This window comes from Mastomys coucha, unplaced genomic scaffold (assembly GCF_008632895.1).
Source record: "Mastomys coucha isolate ucsf_1 unplaced genomic scaffold, UCSF_Mcou_1 pScaffold13, whole genome shotgun sequence".
NCBI lineage: Eukaryota > Metazoa > Chordata > Mammalia > Rodentia > Muridae > Mastomys > Mastomys coucha.
In genome coordinates, this window is record NW_022196895.1 from 34693888 (window position 1) to 34712975 (window position 19088).

The 19088-nt window shown below is 45.7% G+C and overlaps 1 long non-coding RNA gene across 1 annotated transcript in view; it reads left to right on the forward strand.

The window, feature by feature from the left end:
• The window catches only part of LOC116087089, a 127426-nt gene that overhangs the window by 38159 nt on the left and 70179 nt on the right, over nucleotides 1-19088 (forward strand). Inside the window, exon 4 of the long non-coding RNA XR_004117247.1 lies at nucleotides 4357-4513. This is a non-coding gene — a long non-coding RNA (uncharacterized LOC116087089). The remainder of the gene's footprint in view (nucleotides 1-4356; nucleotides 4514-19088) is intronic.

Genomic DNA, 19088 nt, shown 5'->3' on the forward strand with positions numbered 1-19088 from the left:
CCTCCCTCCCTCCCTCCCTCCCTCCCTCCCTTCTCTTTAGTTTCTCAAACAGTGTATCTCTGTGTAATAGCCCTGACCATCCTGGACTCCTTTGTAGACCAGTCTGGCTTCAAACTCAGTGATCTACCTGCAACTTTGCCTTCCCAGTGCTGGGATTAAAGGCATGCTCCACCATACCTGGCCTTACTTGCTTATTTCTGAATTAATGAATTATTTTTGGAGATAGATTTTTTTTCCTTGTGTAGCCTTGGATGGTCTAGGACTTGATAAATAGACTAAGCTAGCCTTGAACTAGTGCAGTGGAATTTGCTACTTTGTGAGTTCTTCTTTTCTTTTTTTTTTTTCCCCCTTTGGTTTTTCAAGACAGGGTTTCTCTGTATAGCCCTGGCTGTCCTGGAACTTACTCTGTAGACCAGGCTGGCCTGGAACTCAGAGATCCACCTACTTCTGCCTCCCAAGTGCTGAGATTAAAGTCCTGTGCCTCCCAAGTGCTGAGATTAAAGTCCTGTGCCACCACTACCCGACAAATTCTTTTCTAACCCTTTTACCCCCCTAACCCCCAGTTTCACCTTCCGTAGCCAGATGGGAAAGAAAGAAGGATAGAGGGGAGAGGGAGATAGAGATCTCTGAATCTAATTTCTTTCTTCCTGTTTCTTTGAGCATGACTACTAACAAGTCACAGACAATTCCCCCACCCACCCACCACCCCACCACCCCACCACCCCACCTACCCACCACCCCACCTATTGGGGCTCTAGCATTTATATACCCTCAGAAAAATTCCCGGAATTCCAAATGTGACACTATTGCAGAAACTCTCTGCAGCTGGCAAAACCAGGCCCCTGCTAGAGCATGAGATTAAACAGGCAGCTGCTGCGGACAGTTTAAAGCAGCCCCGTATCCTGCCCCTGAGATTAAAACGAAAACACTTCCTTACAATATTTTTGTGTGTGGTGGCTTTTTTTTTTTAAAGAAACCAAAATTCCAAAATTCTTGCCACAAACTATCAATGAATCCTCCTACCTCTGTCTCCCACTTGCTGGGATTGCTGCCTGCTGTGTTTACGTGGAAAATATTGAGCAGATAGTAATACAGATGAAAAGTTAGCAGACCGGTTTTAGGAAAAGGGGTTTGCTAATGCAACCATTTCTATATATGCACTGAAAAAAAATAAATAAAAAAATAAGGCTACTGAACCCCTTCCTGGAACAACCAAAAAAGGAAGAGGACCCTAATACACAAATTTGTAGTATTACTGTCACATGTTGGTGACATTTCTAGCTTTCTCTTTTGTAGAACTTTATCCCTGTTTGTTTTCCTTCCTCCCTCCCTCTCTCCCTTCCTTCCTTTCTTCCTTTCTTCCTTCCTTCCTCCCTTCCTTCCTTCCTTCCTTTATTTTTATTTTTAAGACACGGTTTCTCTGTATAGTCTTGGCTGACCTGAATCTTACTTTGTAGACCAGGCGGGCCTTGGGCCTACAGAGATCTGAATGACTGTCTCTCCAGAGCTGGGACTAAAGTTGTGAACCACCACACCTGGCTCATTGCTACTTTTTTTTCTTTTTTTTTCTTTTTCTTTCTTTTTGGTTTTTTCCAAGACAGAGTTTCTCTATATAGCCCTGGCTGTCCTGGAACTCACTCTGTAGACCAGGCTGGCCTCAGACTCAGAAATCCACCTGCCTCTGCCTCCCAAATGCTAGGATTAAAGGCGTGCGCCATCACCACCTGGCCTTATTGCTATCTTTTAAAAAGTATTATTAATTTATTTCTTTTTGCTATTATCCTTTTCAAAGGACATTTAAAACTATTATGATGATGATGATGATGCATGGGTAATAGGTGTTTTCTCTCTCAGTGATGCAGATATAGGCCAGGTTGGAGGGAGGACGGCGGAGGACAGGGTTTCCCAGCTTGTGCAAGGGATGAACAGGGGTTCCGACCTAACGGTGGGTTCATGTGCCATGGTGCATATGTGGAAGTCAGAGGTCAGCCTTGTGGAATCCGTTCTCTGCTTCTGTTTGTCATACACTTCATGTGCCCGTGGCCTAAGCCATTGCTCTGGCCCCAGTTCTTTTTGTTTCAAACCATCTTAACTTTTCTCTTTTTTTTTGAGCGAAAGTCTTTAAAATGTTTATTGGAGTTATTCATTTTACTTTACATCAAATGTTTTGCTTACATTTATGTATATGCAACATGTACACTCCTGGTCCCCACAGAGGCCAAAGAAAAACATCAGATCCTGCAGAGCTGGAGTTCCTGGAGGATGTGAGCCACCATGTGGGTGCTGGAAACCCAACCCCGGTCCTTGGTAAGAGCATCAAGTGCTCTTAACTGTTGAGCCACCTCTCCAGCCCCCGAAATGAGATCTTTTTTTTGTTTGTTTGTTTTTTCAAGACAGGGTTTCTCTGTGTTGTTCTGGCTGTCCTGGTACTCACTCTGTAGACCAGGCTGGCCTTGAACTCAGAAATCCACCTGCCTCTCCCTCCCAAGTGCTGGGACTAAAGGCGTGGGCCACCACGGCCGGGCCCGAAATGAGATCTTACAGAGTCCAGTCTGATCATAGACTTGCTGTGTATCAGAGGATGGTCTTGAATTTCCTACCTTCTAACCTGTATAAACAGCTAGGATTAGAGCCATGTACCACTGAGCCTGGTTTCTGCCTGTGCATATTACATGTGTGTACATGTGTGGATGTAGCCTGAGGGCTCAGCATTGTTCCTCAGGAACTGTCTATCTTGTAGCTTTAAAAAACCTGTTTAAGCCAGGCAGTGGTGGTGAACACCTTTAATCCCAGCACTTGGGAGGCAGAGGCAGGCAGATTTTTGAGTTCAAGGCCAGCCTGGTATACAGAGTGAGTTCCAGGACAGCCAGGACTACACAGAGAAACCCGTCTTGGAAAAAGAAAAAAAAAACATTTTTTATTCTCCCTCCCCACTCTATGCGTGTGCGTGCGTGCGTGCGTGCGTGCGTGCGTGCGTGCGTGCGTGTGTGTGTGTGTGTGTGTGTGTATGTATGCACATGAATGTCAGAGAACAATTTTCAGGAGTTGGTTCTAAAATTTGTTTTTATTGTCAATGGCTTATGTCGTGGTCAGTTTTTTTTGTTAATTTGACCCAAAGGAGGGTAATTTTGGGAGAGGAAAGTTCAATTGAGAAAATGCCCCCACCCGAATATTCTGTCCATAAGCTCACCAGTGTGTTTTCTTAATGATTAATTCCTGAGGTCCCAGCCCGTTGTGGGTGATGCCACCCTCCCCCCATGGCAGGTGGTGTTGAATTTTTATAAGAAAGGTGGCTGAGGAAGCCATGGAGAACAAACCACTAAGCAACACGCTTCCATGGTTTCTGCTTCAGTTCCTGCTTCCTGGGTCCTGTTTTAAGTTTCAGTCTTGATGTCTGTCTCCAAATGATGGAGTGTGACCTGAGAATTGTAGGCTAAAATAAATCCTTCCCCAGTTGCTTTTGGTCATGTTTTTATCATAGCAACAGGAACCCAATCAAGGCAGAAATTGGTACCAAGTAGTGGGGTATTGTTGTGAAAGACCTGATCATGTGTTTTGGTGAAGATTGTGGGGGCATTTGACCTTTGGACTGGAAAAGCTATTGAATGTTCATCTCAATGAGCTGTTCTGTGGGAGCTCAGAATGTGAGAATGTTGAGGGCAATGAGGATGCTGGAGGCCTGGCTTGTGAGGTTTCAGAGGGAAGCAGGGACTAGTGAGGCTTCTCGTGTGTCATCCTGAATTAAGGGTCTGTGGTTCTGGTCAACTAGGGCTAAAGAATGGAGAGTGATTAACAAGAGGCCAGAACCAGTCAAGCAAACCTTTGCTTTGCTGGGACAATGAATGCTAGTTAGGTGGACCAGAAGAGTCAGCTGTCATGAAGAAGAAATCAATGTAGGGGCACCGTCATTCCCAGCACTCAAGAGTCAGAGGCAGGAGGATCTATATGAGTTGGAATCCAGCCTGGTCTACATAGTCCCAGGACAGCCAGAACAGTTAGGATTACATAGAAAGACCCTATCTCAAAAATTGTACCCCCTTCCACAGAGAGGGGGGAAACACAGCATTATTGTGGTGAAATCTTGTTAGTATTTCTTCAAGGTTAACATTCCTTGTGCTGGCAGCTGAACCCAGTAATGTGTAAGAGTTTCCCAGGTGGTAACGGTTATGGCTTGGCACTAGAGAGGCCATTGGTGAAGGCAGAGCTTCAGCTGAGGTAGAAACCCCCACATTGAAGGGATCGGGGAGAGAAGTTGAAGCTTTTACCATATGACCAGAGCAGAGTTGCTGAAGACAGCCTAAGAGACGCTGTTAGTGAGAGTGCAGCTCAGCTACCTCAGCATTCTTGGTATTTTAGAGACACCGTACTATGAAGGACCACCAAGGACAGCAGCAGCCATGGAGTGGAGCCAGCCAGAGCCTAGGAGACAATCTTCATGTGCTGTTCGTGGTAGAACCAGAGAAGCAGAAGTGCCTAGGCCCTTTGGAGCCCAGCAGGTCATCATGAATCCCAGGTACATTGTTGAACTTTGGTTCTGCTTTGATCTGATTGTAACTGTGCCCTGGCTGTTCCTAAATAAGAAGTATATAACTTAATCTTTATTTTACAAGATTCCAAAGTACAGAGGCTTTGAAATTTTAGAGAGACATTGGATATTTTAGAGAGACTTTGGATTTTTTTTTAAAAAGAGATTAAACTTTTAAAGTTTTTGAAGCAGGGCGATGGTGGCGCATGCCTTTAATCCCAGCACTTGGGAGGCAGAAGCAGGCGGATTTCTGAGTTCGAGGCCAGCCTGGTCTACAGAGTGAGTTCCAGGACAGCCAGAGCTATACAGAGAAACCCTGTCTTGAAAAGACAAAAAACAAAAAACAAAAAAACAAACAAAAAAATGCTGGGTGGTGGTGGCGCACACCTTTAATCCCAATAATCCCAGCACTTGGGAGGTAGAGGCAGGCGGATTTCTGAGTCCAGCCTGGTCTACAGAGTGAGTTCCAGGACAGCCAGGACTACACAGAGAAACCCTGTCTTCAAAAAACAAAAAACAACAATAAAGTTTTTGAATTTTTAAAGACTATGGGACTTCTAAAACTTGGAATGTGGTTTTTTTTTTTTTATTTACTATATGTAAGTACACTGTAGCTGTCTTCAGACACACCAGAAGAGGGCATCAGATCTCATTACGGGTGGTTGTGAGCCACCATGTGGTTGCTGGGATTTGAACTCATGACCTTCCAAAGAGCAGTCGATGCTCTTCCCCACTGAGCCATCTCACCAGCCCCAGAATGTGTTTTGTATAGAGATAATTGTTACTAATATGAGTTCTTGGGGGATAAATAAGAAAGGAAAGGTTATGGTTTAATAGCAATGGTTTGAGCCGGGTGGTGGTGGTGCCCGCCTTTAATCCCAGCACTTGGGAGGCAGAGACAGGCAGATTTCTGAGTTCGAGGCCAGCCTTGTCTACAGAGTGAGTTCCAGGACAGCCAGGGCTATACAGAGAAACCCTGTCTCGAAAACCAACCCCCCCCCCCAAAAAAAAAGTAATGGGTTGGTGTGTCAAGTTGGCAGTGTGTCAGTTGTCATGCTTTATGTTTATTTTTTTGTAAACTTGACCCACCTAGATTCATTTGAGAAGGAATCTCATTTGAGGAAATGCCCCCACCAGATTGGTCTTCGGGCTATCCTGTGGAACATCTTAATGATTATGTGGAATGGCCCAGCCTATGGTGGGTGGTACCAGCCATGGGCAGGTGATTTTGAGTTGTATAAGAATGAGGCTGGGCAAACCATTAAGCAGTATTCCTTCATGGCCTCTGCTTCAGTTCCTGCCATGACTTCCCTTGGTGACAGTGTGATCTTCAAGTTGTAAGCTGAAGAATTTCCTCCCAAGCTTCTTTTCGTTGTGGTGTTCTATCACAGCAGTGTAAGCCTACTTCCAGCGGTACAAACCTAACTAACACAGTTTAGATCAATAAGACAGGCAAACTTACACCCAAAGCCAAGCTTTGTGTATAGTGTCACTACGTTTGTGTCTTACAGAATTTTGGTCCGTTCTCTTCTGTGCAGTTTCCAATGAAAATGGAAGCAGCAGCCATGATGCTGTATAATGGGAAGTCTGTGCTACTCACGTATTTCTGACAGATGAGGTTTTCTCTTTTAACTAGGGAACATCGGTCCTCTCACATACAATTCTGCAGGACTGTTGAGTGGAAACATGTATTTTTCACCCCCTCCCTCTCCCTCACCACATGCTCGCTCACATAGCGTCTTAGGGTTTCTGTTGCTATGAAGAGACACGGTGAACACAGTGACTCTTATAAAGGAAAACATTTAGTTAGGGCTGACTTACAGTTTAGAGGTTTAGTTCACTATGGTCATGGCAGGAAGCATGGTGGCACAGAGGCAGACATGGTTCTGGAGAAGTAACTGAGAGTTCAATGGCTGGATCAGCAGGCAGCAGGAAGAGACAGTGAGCCCTTGGCCTGGGTTTAGCATCTGAGACCTCAAAACCCACCCCCTAGTGACACACTTCCTCCAATAAAGCCACACCCATTCCAACAAGGCCACACCTCCCATAATGTCACGCTTTATGAGCCTATGTGGGGAGACATTTTCATTCAGATCACCACATTTAATAATACAGAGCTGAGATGGTGTTAGGTCCACCCGGTACTTATTCCTGGGAGCTGTTCCTGCACCAGGTGGCAATGTCTGTTTTCTGTGAAGGTGAGAGTGAACCACACAGATATACCCTGCTAAACTCTGTATTCCTGGGGCAGCCCCCATGTGCATCCACTCCCAGAATTCCTGTGGCTGCTCTAACTGCTGAACAGCAGTGAGGGAGAAGTAACCGATGGCAAAACACAATGGAGAGAGACCAGTGCTGATGATTACTTTGTGGCAACTAAAAAAAAAAAAAATTGGATATTGGCAAATGGTAGAGAATCTGACTATGGGCACATGTTCCCCCCCACCCTCAGGTTCTTACCAGGGCCTTGGGAAGGGCTAATGCAGAAATGGGTCCTAGGCTCCAGTGTCATGGCTGTGAAGTGGACCTGATTAGCAATTCTTAACATCATGGTTAAGAGGAGTTTCTTCCCAAGTGTGGTGCCTCTCAACTTTGATCCCAGTATTTCAGGGGCAGTGGCAGGCAGATCTCTTATGAGTTGGAGGCCAGCCTGGTGTATGTATTGAGTTCCAGGATAGCTAGGGCTACATAGTGAGACCTCGTCTCAAACAAACAAACAGACAGACAGATGGGAGTTTTGTTTTGTTTTGTGTTTTGAGTCAGGGTCTCTCTGTGTAGCCCAAGCTGGGGTTTAAAAAGCCATGCTCCTGCTCCACCCTCTGGAGTGCTGCGATGACAGGTGTGGAGTGCCATGCTTGGCCCGTGCTGTGCTCACAGGGCCTCATGGCACTTTTGGCATGTGAGTAACTCAGTAATGTTAATCAGGACTCAGAAACACACTCAGTAGTGTGTCCATTACTGAGAGTATACGCCTCTCAAGGGCAGGCGGTTGACTGTTTAATTCATTGACGGTTAAATTAATTGCTTAATGTCTAACGTGGAAATCCTAACTCCATTGTGTGACTTTGGATGTGTCAGCAAGCTAGCTCCAAGGTCTTAGAGAAAAGGCCTGTCTTGCCCCAGAGCACACTGGGGCCTGCCTGTATTCTATTCTGAGCCAAAGTTGAAAGTGGCCCTGGCTGCCTCTCCTGCCAAGGGGGAGTTTAACTATCACCGGCTATCTGAGTTATCCCTTGGTCGGGGTTATAAAAGGAGGTTCCTGGATATTGCTTCTGGAATTGGTTCTGATCATCCCTTCCAGAGACTCTGTACCTTTCCCCCTCCTCCCCACCCTGAGTCCCCGAGCTGCTGTGAGGTTAGAAGACAGCGGAAAGATCAAAGGTGAATGATTTTTGAGCCATAAAATATCCTGAAAAACAAGTTTGGGAGATGAATGACTTTGAGTCTGTGGGGCTTAGCCGGACATTTCTGAGAATTATTGACATTCTTCCTCGGGAGTTCCAGAGGCCCGCCCCACCCAGAAGCCTTCCCCTATAGCTCCCCTCTATTCCAGGGGGACCCAGACTATGGAATGGTCACCCTGTGTCTCAGGACCATTCATCAGGGGATGAAGCTAGAGTGAGCCTTGCCCCTCTATGATAGGGCTATGATCCCAGGGACTGAGCAGGTGTAACTTGCCAAATAGGGACAAGATTCCAACATGCTTTCCCATTCCTCTGTCCTGGTTCTCCCCTGTCTGGCAGTTGAACTCTGCACCAGCTTCCACCTTGGCTCTTTTTGTGTTGACTGTGCCTGTATAGGCTGGCTTGGGTCTGCAATGCCTCCCTTTTTCATGAGGCCTCTAGTGGGACAGGCTGGAGACTGCCCTGTCCTTTAAAGAACGTAAGTAGGATGTGACAGCCTTTGCCATCAGCACCTCCACTCCACCCCATGCCCCACCCCACCAGCCCTGGGATAATGTTTATATACAAATTCTGGCTTTGATCTCCACCCAGGAAAACACCAGCTGCTATTGGAAGACTTTTTGCTTGTGATACAAAGCAGGACAGCGGGGCCTCATGCAGGCCTGCTCAGGCTTCTCTGGAGGGTGTTAGGAAACAGCAAGTGGGTTTTATTTATATTTTTCAAAGTCATCCCAGAACCATGTCCAGGCAACTGAAGGTCTGTCAAAGAGCAGAAAAACCTAATCCTGTTTAGAAGAGACAAAGGGATTAGGTGTCCCTGCGACTTTAACCAGAGCATTGTTGGTGGTTTTGATTTACGTTTCGTTTAGGGAAGGCAAGTGCAGAAAGGATGCCAAAGATCTGGGCTGCCAGTGTTGTGGAGATGTTAAGAAACTAGCACACATGAGGTGCTGGCAGGGACATGAGTTAGTGCAGCCTCTTGGGGGGGAACGCTGGCAACGTGTTTCATAACAAATGAACGGGACCTTAGATGCGGCAATTCACACACAGCCCTATTGCAATAGCTACATGTGTATGCAAGGACCTGTGTTCAGAAGTTCTCACCACAGTAGCTGGGATTTGAACCAGGGAGCTCTGGATGCACAGTTGGCTCTCTTAACAGCTGAGCCTGTCAGGCAGTGGTGGCCCACGCCTTTGATCCCAGCACTTGGGAGGCAAAGGCAGGTGAATTTCTGAGTTCCGAGGCCAGCCTGGTCTATAGAGTGAGTTCCAGGACAGCCAGGGCTACACAGAGAAACCCTGTCTCAAACCCCCTGCCCCCTTCCAAAAAAAAAAAAAAAAAAAGAAGTAGTTCTCACTGCAAGGCTGGGATAAAGGTCAGTGGTAGGGTGCTCGCTTGCTTAGCACATTTAAAGCCTTGGATTCAATCCTTAGTACTGGAAAAATAGTACTCACTGCAGTAAAAAATAGAGAAGCATCCTCAAAGAATCAATAAAAATATTGTGTTGGGAAAGAAAATCTTCACCTGAGTCAACTAGAGAATAGATTCAATAGGTTATGGTTTATCCAAGCACTATATGGGAATTAAAGAAGAAAAATAAAGTAAAAACAATGAAAAACCTACAGATGGTACTTGGTGAAGCTCCTTTTCCCAGGGCCATCACTTAGGGAATTAGCTCACTTATAATATTAACTGAGCCTTCATGATACTACTTTGGTTTCTTTTATTAGAACTTTTTTTTTTTTTTTTTTTTTTTTTTTTTTTTTTTGTCTTATGGGAAAAGGGATGGTATGTAACTTGGCTAAGGCCCCATCACTACTGAGTACAGGACTTGGCTCAAACTCTCTGCCTCGGGGACAGTGACCACCATACCATGCCTATACTGACATGCTTTTGATATGCCATGAAGTAAAAGATGCAGGTAGCAGAGAACTAGGGCATGATCTTACGTATGAAAGAAGGAAGCTGTACGCGTTTATGTTTCTCTGGAAAAAGGAGCGGTCTGGAAGAACACATGCCGGTTTAGCAATTCTTTGTAGAAAGAAAGGAAGGCAAAGTAAGCTATTTTATTTTAGCTAGAGGTTTATATTTTTGCAGTCGTACTCCCCCCCCCCCCCGACATATATACACACACACAGACTTTATATAGTGTATGAGAGTAAGTCCAGGGCCTCATGCATGGTTGCTGTGTGACAAAATGTTTCCTGGGGAGATGCAACACACAGGTCTCACCCCTGATAGGGATTTCATGACGGAACAAAATATGGTTACCATCAAATCCAGTTTGTGAACCAGTGAGTCTTGTTGGGGGTGACATACATGAATGTGGGTTAGGGGTTACATACAGGAGCAGAACCAAGACAGGTGCATCACCAAAGCCCCCTGAAGTATAGGGGACAGCTCACAAAACTGGGAACCTGGAACTCACAGGCACAGCCTGCAGGCAGCTCAAAGGCTTGGGACAGGCAGGTGCCTGGGTTTGCCTAAACCTCTGCAGGCAGCTGCTCTGGTCTCAGTCTGTCCTGCCCAGGTGCCTGGGTTTGCCTAAACCTGGGCAGGCAGCTGCTCTGGTCTCAGTCTGTCCTGCCCAGGTGCCTGGGTTTGCCTAAAGCTCTGCAGGCAGCTGCTCTGGTCTCAGTCTGTCCTGCCCAGGTGCCTGGGTGTTTGCCTAAAGCTCTGCAGGCAGCTGCTCTGGTCTCAGTCTGTCCTGCCCAGGTGCCTGGGTTTGCCTAAAGCTCTGCAGGCAGCTGCTCTGGTCTCAGTCTTCTTTGCCTTTTGTTGCTTAGCTTTTGCTGAGGGCAACCCTCAGCTTTTATTGATTATTCTGTCCAGAAGGAGCCTAGTGAATCTGTTTAGTTTCGGGGACTTCCGAAAGGTATTTTGAGTTGTTTTCCCTTCCTGTGTAAGGAGTTTCCCTTTAAAATGGAAAGTTTCATTGTTGGAGAAAACTGTTATGCAGCAATCACACATAAGTTTATGCCTCCAGCTCTCTTGAACGAGTCATTTTTTTTTTTTTAGAAGAAACACAAACAAACAAACAAAACTCCAAAATAACCAGAGTAATACTAACTGTCTTTGCTCTCTCTCTTGTTGTGATAAAGAACATGGCCAAAAGCAGCTTGGAGAGGAAAGGGTCTATTTACCTTATATACCCCGGGCCACAGTCTATTGAAGGAAGCCAAGGCAGGAACTCAAGGTGGAAACAGAAGCAGAAGCCGTGGAGGGGTGTTCCTTACTGGCTTCCTCTTCATGGCTTGCTCAGTCTGCTTTCTTATACCATCTAGGTCCACCTGCCCAGAGGTGGCACTGCTTACAGTAGGCTGGGAACTCCTGCATCAGTCCTTAATCAAGAAGATGCCAGCAGATTGATTTCTGGAGGTATTTTCTCAATATAGGTTCCTCTTTCCAGATAATTCTACCTTCTGTGGGGTTGATAGAACAGACACACACACACACACACACACACACCCCTAACCAGTACACTAATAATAAGAAAAAAAGAACTTAGAGCTGAAGAGATGGCTCTGTCAGAAAAGTGCCAGTCGCAAAAGCCTGAGGGCCTGAGTCTGGATCCCCATAAACCACATACAAATCTGAGAGTGCCTGCTCACTTATAGACCCAGTGTTGGGGAAGCAGAGAAAGGCAGATCCCTGAAGCTCAGTGGCCAACCATCCTAGCAGAATTTCCGGTTCAGTGAGAGACCGTATCTCAAAAAAATAAATACGGTGGAGAACTGTGGAAGAAAGACATATAGTGTTAGTGTAGACCTCAGGTCTCCACATGCACTCACATACCCATATGGACAAGCATACACACACACACACACACACACACACACACACACACACACACACAGTTCGAGCCATGCAAATAATAACTTAGTTTCCCTTTCTAAATAGCCTATTAGATAGAATTGAGGAGACTTTTCTGTAATCCTGGGCTGGGAGTGATTCTCTTCCGGGATACAACATGTGGCACCATGCCTAGTGAAGTTGTAGATCACCTGAAGGGAGCAGAGAGATCATTCTTCTGTCTGGCTAAAGGTACATGAGCTAATGATGGCTGACCTTGTCCTCCAAAGTCAAGCGTCCTCTGGGAAAGGAAGCCTCCGCTCTGGTCATTTTCCTGATGCTCAACCCTGCACATTCCCTCTTCAGCTCCATTCCCAGTGTTTGGTTTGATCACTTAATGTAGTTGGACATTGTGTAAATAATCCAGGTACCTGGTCTTTGTGAAAACCCCTTCTCCTTCAGGGTCACTCTGCAAAAATGGATTCCTTAGGCATTCTGATTTATAGGTTTCTTTACAATTTACAAATCTGATTCCTATTCATTATTTCAACTAACTGGGGTTGGGCCCTTACCCTCTAATGCACCTTGTATAACCTCTGTTTAAGAGTTAAGCCATGCATGGGCTTAGGAGAAGTTTAGATGAGGAATATGGAGTCTATCAATTGTAAGTCTCCCCAACCTCACTTTTGTAGTGCTGGGGATGGAGCCAGGGTCCAGAGCATGCGAGGCAAAGCTACTGCTTTTGTGTTCAGATACTGATTTCTGAGGTATACACAGAGAATATTTAAAAAACAAAACAAAACAGCACCCAGGAGGCAGAGGCAAGTGGATCTCTGTGAATTTGAGGCCAGCCAGGTCCACAGACCAAGTTCTTTTTTTTTTTTTTTTTTTTTTTTAAATATTTATTTATATGAGTACACTGTAGCTGTCTTCAGACACACCAGAAGAGGGCATCAGATCTCATCACAGGTGGTTGTGAGCCACCATGTGGTTCCTGGGAATTGAACTCAGGACCTCTGAAAGAGCAGTCAGTGCTCTTAACCGCTGAGCCATCTCTCCAGCCCCACAGAGCGTGTTCTAGGATAGTCAGGGCTATACATCAAAACCCTGTCTTGAAAAACCAAACTGAACCAAACAAAGCAAAACAACAACAACAACAACATTGTTAGAGCCGGAGAGATAATTTGGCAGTTAAGAACACTTGCTGTTCTTGCAAAAGATCAAATTCAGTTCCCAGCACCCACCCAGTAGTTTATAACCATCTGTAACTCCAGTTCCAGGGAATCCATTGCCATTCACATGTAATGTGCAGACATACACGTGGAAAAACACTCATACACATTAAAAAAAAAAAAAAGACAGTAAGGGGTCTGCCTGTTGTGTCAGATCAGAAAGCATGATGTTTCTGTGTTTTCTTTCTTTTTATTCTCAAGGCAACTTTGGGGAGTCTTCATTATTATTATTATTATTATTATTATTATTATTATTATTTTGTCTTTTTTCAATTTTTTAAAATTTAAGGGCCATTTTAAAATTTTATTATTTCTGTAAAGAAGCTGAGGCTGTATGAAAGATCCTTAATGTTTCATGGAGAAGTAGGTGTATTTCTTTCTTAGGTCTGTCTGTCTGTCTCTGTCCACAGAGTTCAAGTGTTGAGCCTTTTCATGGAGGGAAAATTAGAAAAAAAAAAAAAAAAAAAAAAAAAAAACCAAAATCAAACAAACAAAACAAAAGCCAGGAAGAGGTGGCGAAAATACATCTCTCTAACATACTGTCAGCAGTTCAGCTTTATTTCCTTAGAAATAAACCCAGAAAACCAAATTGGCTATCAAAAGGTAAGTGTAATAATGTTTAGAACCTGTTTTGATTCTTTCTTTTACATCATGACTGCCATCCTGGTGAGCATCTTCCTTGGTGTTTCTTGCTGTCGTTTTTTTAAGTGATCACATGATATTTCGGGAGGGCGGTATCCTTGGGAGAGAGTCCTAGGCATGGGTTGAGTAGGTCCAAGAGCATCCATCACTCATGGCTGAACTTCTATGTTTGTCAGCTCAAACTGCTTTCTAAAAGAGCTGTGGGCTTTTTTTTTTTTTCTTCCAGTTTTATTTATTTATTTTCTTGATGAGACCTTGTCTTTTGTGTCCCATGCTGGCTTGGAACTCCCTATGTAAAGGAAAGTGACCTTGAGCTTTGAATCCTCCTGCCTCTCTCTCTTTCAGCCTCCTAAGTGCTGGCAAAATGGGTGTATGATGCCATGCCCAGCCTCAAAAGAGCTGCACTACTGTGAGTTGTAATCAAATGCCTGCCATGCACATCACTGTGTGTGTTCTAATGTGGAGTCTCACCCCTGCATCACTGTGTGTTCTTTTGTTTTGTTTTGTTTTGTTTTTTGGTTTTTGGTTTTTGGTTTTTTTGAGACAGGGTTTCTCTGTATAGCTCAGGCTGTCCTGGAACTCACTCTGTAGACCAGGCTGGCCTCGAACTCAGAAATCCGCCTGCCTCTGCCTCCCAAGTGCTAAGATTAAAGACATGTGCCACCACTGCCCAGCTTATCACTGTGTGTTCAGAGACAGGGTCTCACCCCTGCATCACTGTGTGTTCAGAGACAGGGTCTCACCCCTGCATCACTGTGTGTTCAGAGACAGGGTCTTACCCCTGCATCACTGTGTGTTCAGAGACAAGACCTCATCCCTGCATCACTGTGTGTTCTGAGGCAGGGTCTCACCCCTGCATCACTGTGTGTTCAGAGACAAGACCTCACCCCTGCATCACTGTGTGTTCTGAGGCAGGGTCTCACCCCTGCATCACTGTGTGTTCTGAGGCAGGGTCTCACTCCTGCATCACTGTGTGCAGGGCTGGGAAATGGAGTTGGAGAAGCTTTTGCTACAACCCTTCACATTGGTGCTGCTACTTCCGGTGGCCGCCAAGTTAGCCCTCTACTTTGTCTTCTCAAGTGCCTTTCTCCCTTCACTAGGGAAGACCCTCCCATCACCACTGGAGAAATCGAGCCCCAAAAGGCTGGCTGCTTGTCCACACTCTTACCTTCCCGCCTCAATGCCTCCTCCTCATACACCCCAGTTAGGCCAACCGCAGGTTACCTTCTTGGCTTTCTGGCTCCCCAGGGGAGGCTGCCAGAAGACCTAGGACAGGCATTATGCCCAGCTTTTGTCTCTAGGTTTCCCACTGCTGCTTTTGTTGAATGCTGGTGCCCCCGCCCCCCAGCCCCTAGTGAACATTTAGGACCCGTTTGCTAGATAGACCCTGTTCATCTTACTGGGGTCAGCAAAGGTATAGCCCTAGGGTGTGGCCACCCTCTCTCTATCCCTCTGTCTGCCTTCCCCGCTGTCAGCTGAAATCCTCTCCCAGGGAGAGGAAGTTCCCCCCCCCCCAAAGTTGATGTGGTCATGTCATCTAATTGGTTTGCTTAGTACCTTAACAACCATGGGAAAGGAGAGTTGGGGAATGAGCTGCAGGGGCATACATAAGGTGCCAGGTGCCAAACTGAGGACTTTGCGTTCAGAGAGGAGGGAGCACCTTCCAAGCTGGCTCTCCTTGTTTATTGTTTCCCCATTCAGCTATTGTTGGGGGAGGGGGTTTGGGAGGGGCACTCGCTGGGCTGGGTGACTCACCCCTGCTACTGCTACTCAAGGGGCTGGGGTAGGAGCAGTGCTTTGAGTGCAGGAGGTGGAGACTGGCCTGGTAACCCTGGAGACCCAGTTTCAGAAGAAGGGAAGCTGGGTGTGCTGGTGTGAGGCACCAGGCAGGAGGATTTTTATGAGTTTTATGTGTAGCCAACATGGGCTACACAGTTTAAGGTCAGTCCGAGTTATAGAGTAAGACCCTGTACAAACAAAAACCGGTGATGTAAAAGCCTTCAGACAAATTTGAAAGTGTAGAAAGTCCATGGTAACAGCAGCCAGTAGTTTTACTAAGTCAAATGAGCTGCTTTCTGCATGTGGGCACAGTGCCTGACCGCTGTTAGAACATAGCCTGGGCTCCCGCAATGTCCTCCTCACCAGCGGGGCACTGGGCAGCCCCAGTGGGGCACTGGGCAGCCCCAGTTATCCTTTTGAAGCTTCAGGGTTTTGTTACTGTTGTACTTTTAAGTGCCAAGAGCAGGAGTCCTGGCCTCTTAATACATTAGGCAAATGTACTCTGAAGTACAATTCAGCCCTAAGCTATTTTATATGTGGCATATGCCTTTAATCCCAGCACTTGGGAGGCAGGTGAATCTCTGTGAGTTTAAGGCCAGCCTGGTCTATAGAGTTCTAGGACAGCCAGAGCTATGTAACAGAGAGACCCCGTCTCAAAAAGGAACAAAAAATAAAACAAAAGGCTAAGTACAATGGTTTTTAACCTTCCTAATGCTGCGACCCTTTAATACAGTTCCTCATGCTATGCTAACCCCCATCATAAAATGATCTTCATTGCTACTTCATGACTATAATTTTGCTAGTTATGAATTAGGACTATCTGATATGCAGATGGTCTTAGATGACCCCTGTGAAAGGGTTATTCCACTCCAAAAAGGTTGAGAACGACTGGCTAGAAGCAAGGGAAGAGCCCTATCTTTGAGCTGAGCTACCTTTCTGGAAAGACAAGATTACTCGCAAACATGGGGACAAGTCTACAGCATCTCCACCCCATACTAGAACATGGTGTTCTCTCTCTCTCTCTCTCTCTCTCTCTCTCTCTCTCTCTCTCTCTCTCCTTCTCTCCTTTCTTTCTTTCTTTTTTTTTTTTTTTGAGACAGGTTTTCTGTGTAGCCCTGGCTGTCCTAGAACTCACTCTGTAGACCAGGCTGGCCTTGAACTCAGAAATCTGCCTGCCTCTGCCTCCCAAATGCTGGATTAAAGGTGTGCCATCACTGCCCCATGGACATGGTTGGTGTTTTCAGTGCTAAACACAGATAGTTCCTGGAACACCTGAGTGTTCAGTCACCCCTAGCCTGGTAACAGTGTGTAACGGGACCCTGTAGAAAGATCCAAGGAACCCAAGGAACCTTGCTAGTGAAGGGCTTGCTTTTCTTTTTATTGTTTGGCGGATCCTCCTGGATACCCTTCTTACCTGCTTTTTCAGGGAAGCAGATCAGCTGCAAGATTCTGAGGTACCTGGGTGGGCTGGTGAGGAGTTAGTGTAGTGTCCTCCAAGGAAGAGCAAGGAGGTTTTAGCATGTCCCAGATGCCTGAGGTGTAAAGTGCCAGCTGCCTCCCATGAACTTCAGGGTAGACAATTTTGCCTGTTCAGGCCAACTTGGGGAAAAAAATATTGGTTTTTTTTTTTTCCTCTTCCCCTAGGTACTTTCTTGTCCTATGGATCTCTTGTGTTTAATATCTCACTTGGGGTGGAACCAGTGCCGGAGAAGAACTATACTTAACCTGCAGCCCAGGGGGTGGCTGCTAGTTCCTCTGCTATGTCAAAGCATTTTGGAAAATTGGATTAGTGTTTCGAAAAACACTTGTTGCTTCGAACTCCTCTGAGAGGCTCAAAGGCTGAGGAAGAGCCCACATCCGTTTACTTTTCTTTCATTTGGAGCTACTTGGACTGCTCCTATAACCAGTCACCCCTCCCCCAACCTACCTACCATCACCTCTCCCCCAACCCCCCAGTTTTGGGTAGTTTGAATTTTTGAGCCACTGGCCTTTGGTGGCTTTGAGGGTTCAGTGGACACTTCTGCTGATGTATGCGGGGTTGGATGAACTCTGTACCTGTCTCTGTGTGGCCTTCAGCACAAGGGAGACCAGGCAAAGCTGGACCCGCTACTAGGAACCCAGGGCCTCCTGAATGCTAGGCAGACCCCGATTTCCCACTGAGCAGCTCACAGTCCCTGCAGTGTGGTTCTTCCTCTCCCTTTAAAATTAAGCCCTAGAAAGATCTAGGTGATGTATGCCTGTGATGGCCATGTATGAAGATGTCACATATGAATGTGGTCATGTATGAATAGATGTGTAGTCATAGCAAAAGGCTGGATGGGCATTACAGAGATAAAGAAGGGGAGAGAGCAGATGGTCTATGCTGTATTCTGCTTATGAGGGTGTCTTAGTCAAGGTTTCTATTCCTGCACAAACATCATGACCAAGAAGCAAGTTGGGGAGGAAAGGGAACTCAGGCAAGTCAGAGGAGCTGATGCAGAGGCCATGGAGAGATGTTTCTTACTGGCTTGCTTCTCTTGGCTTGCTCAGCCTGCTCTCTTATAAAACCCAAGACCTCCAGCCCAGAGATGGCACCACCCACAAGGGGCCCTACTCCCTTGATCACTAATTGAGAAAATGCCCTACAGCTGGACCTCATGGAGGCACTTCCCCAACTGAAGCTCCTTTCTGTGATAACTCCAGCCTGTGTCAAGTTGACCCACAAAACCAGCCGGTACAGAGGGTATTCTATATTTATTTATTTTGTTTGCTCTCTGTTGTATTGCTGGCTGTCTTGGAACTCTTTCTGCCTCTGGATCTCAAGTGGTGGAATTCAAGGCGTGAACCATCACTCCCAGCTATGTATTCTATATTCTATAACTCAGATTACAGTTGAAACCATAGAATTACCCCTAAGATTATATGACCACAGCTAAGTGAAGTACAGTGTCATAAAGTAGGAGAATCAAGATTGAATTTCCAGAAGTGATAATGGGTAAGCCTGAGACTCACAGACAAGTAGAAGCTAGATTTATTCATTCAACAAATATTACTGGGCTCGAGATGTAGTTAATCTGGCAGAATGATAGTTTAACATGCATATGGTCTTGGGTTTGATCTCCAGCATCATGTAAAGCTTGAGTATGGTAGTGCACAGCTGTGATTCCAGCATTTTGTGACTGGGGGCCAGAGGATCAGAAGGTCAAGGTTATTCTTAGCTACATAGTAAGTTTGAGGCCAGCCTAGGCTACATGAGACTGACTATGTCTCAAGAAGAAGTCGGGCTTCCAGTAGAATGTAAGGTCCTCCTCTTGTAGAACTTCAGTTCAATGGAAGGAAAAAGAGAAACAAAAGGGTTATGGAGTTAGAGGGTAGAGCTCAGTGGTGAAACACTTGGCTAAGATCTGTATTACCCTCCCAACACACACACACACACACACACACACACACACACACTCACATACACACATGTACACACACACACACACACACACACACACAAGGAATAAGTTTGTGGGTTTTATGAAGAAAAAAACCAATCTGGGCTATGGGTGAATAATAGGGGTGCTCCTTTTGTGGCACAGTTATTGCAATAAGACCTATATATTCTAGGTAAACTATCCTGAGCTACATCTTTAACCCTTTTTTGGAAAGGGGCATTGGACAGAATCTTACAAGGCCTAGGGTTGCCTTGAGCTTGAGATCTTCAGCCTTCTTTTTTTTTTTTTTTTTTT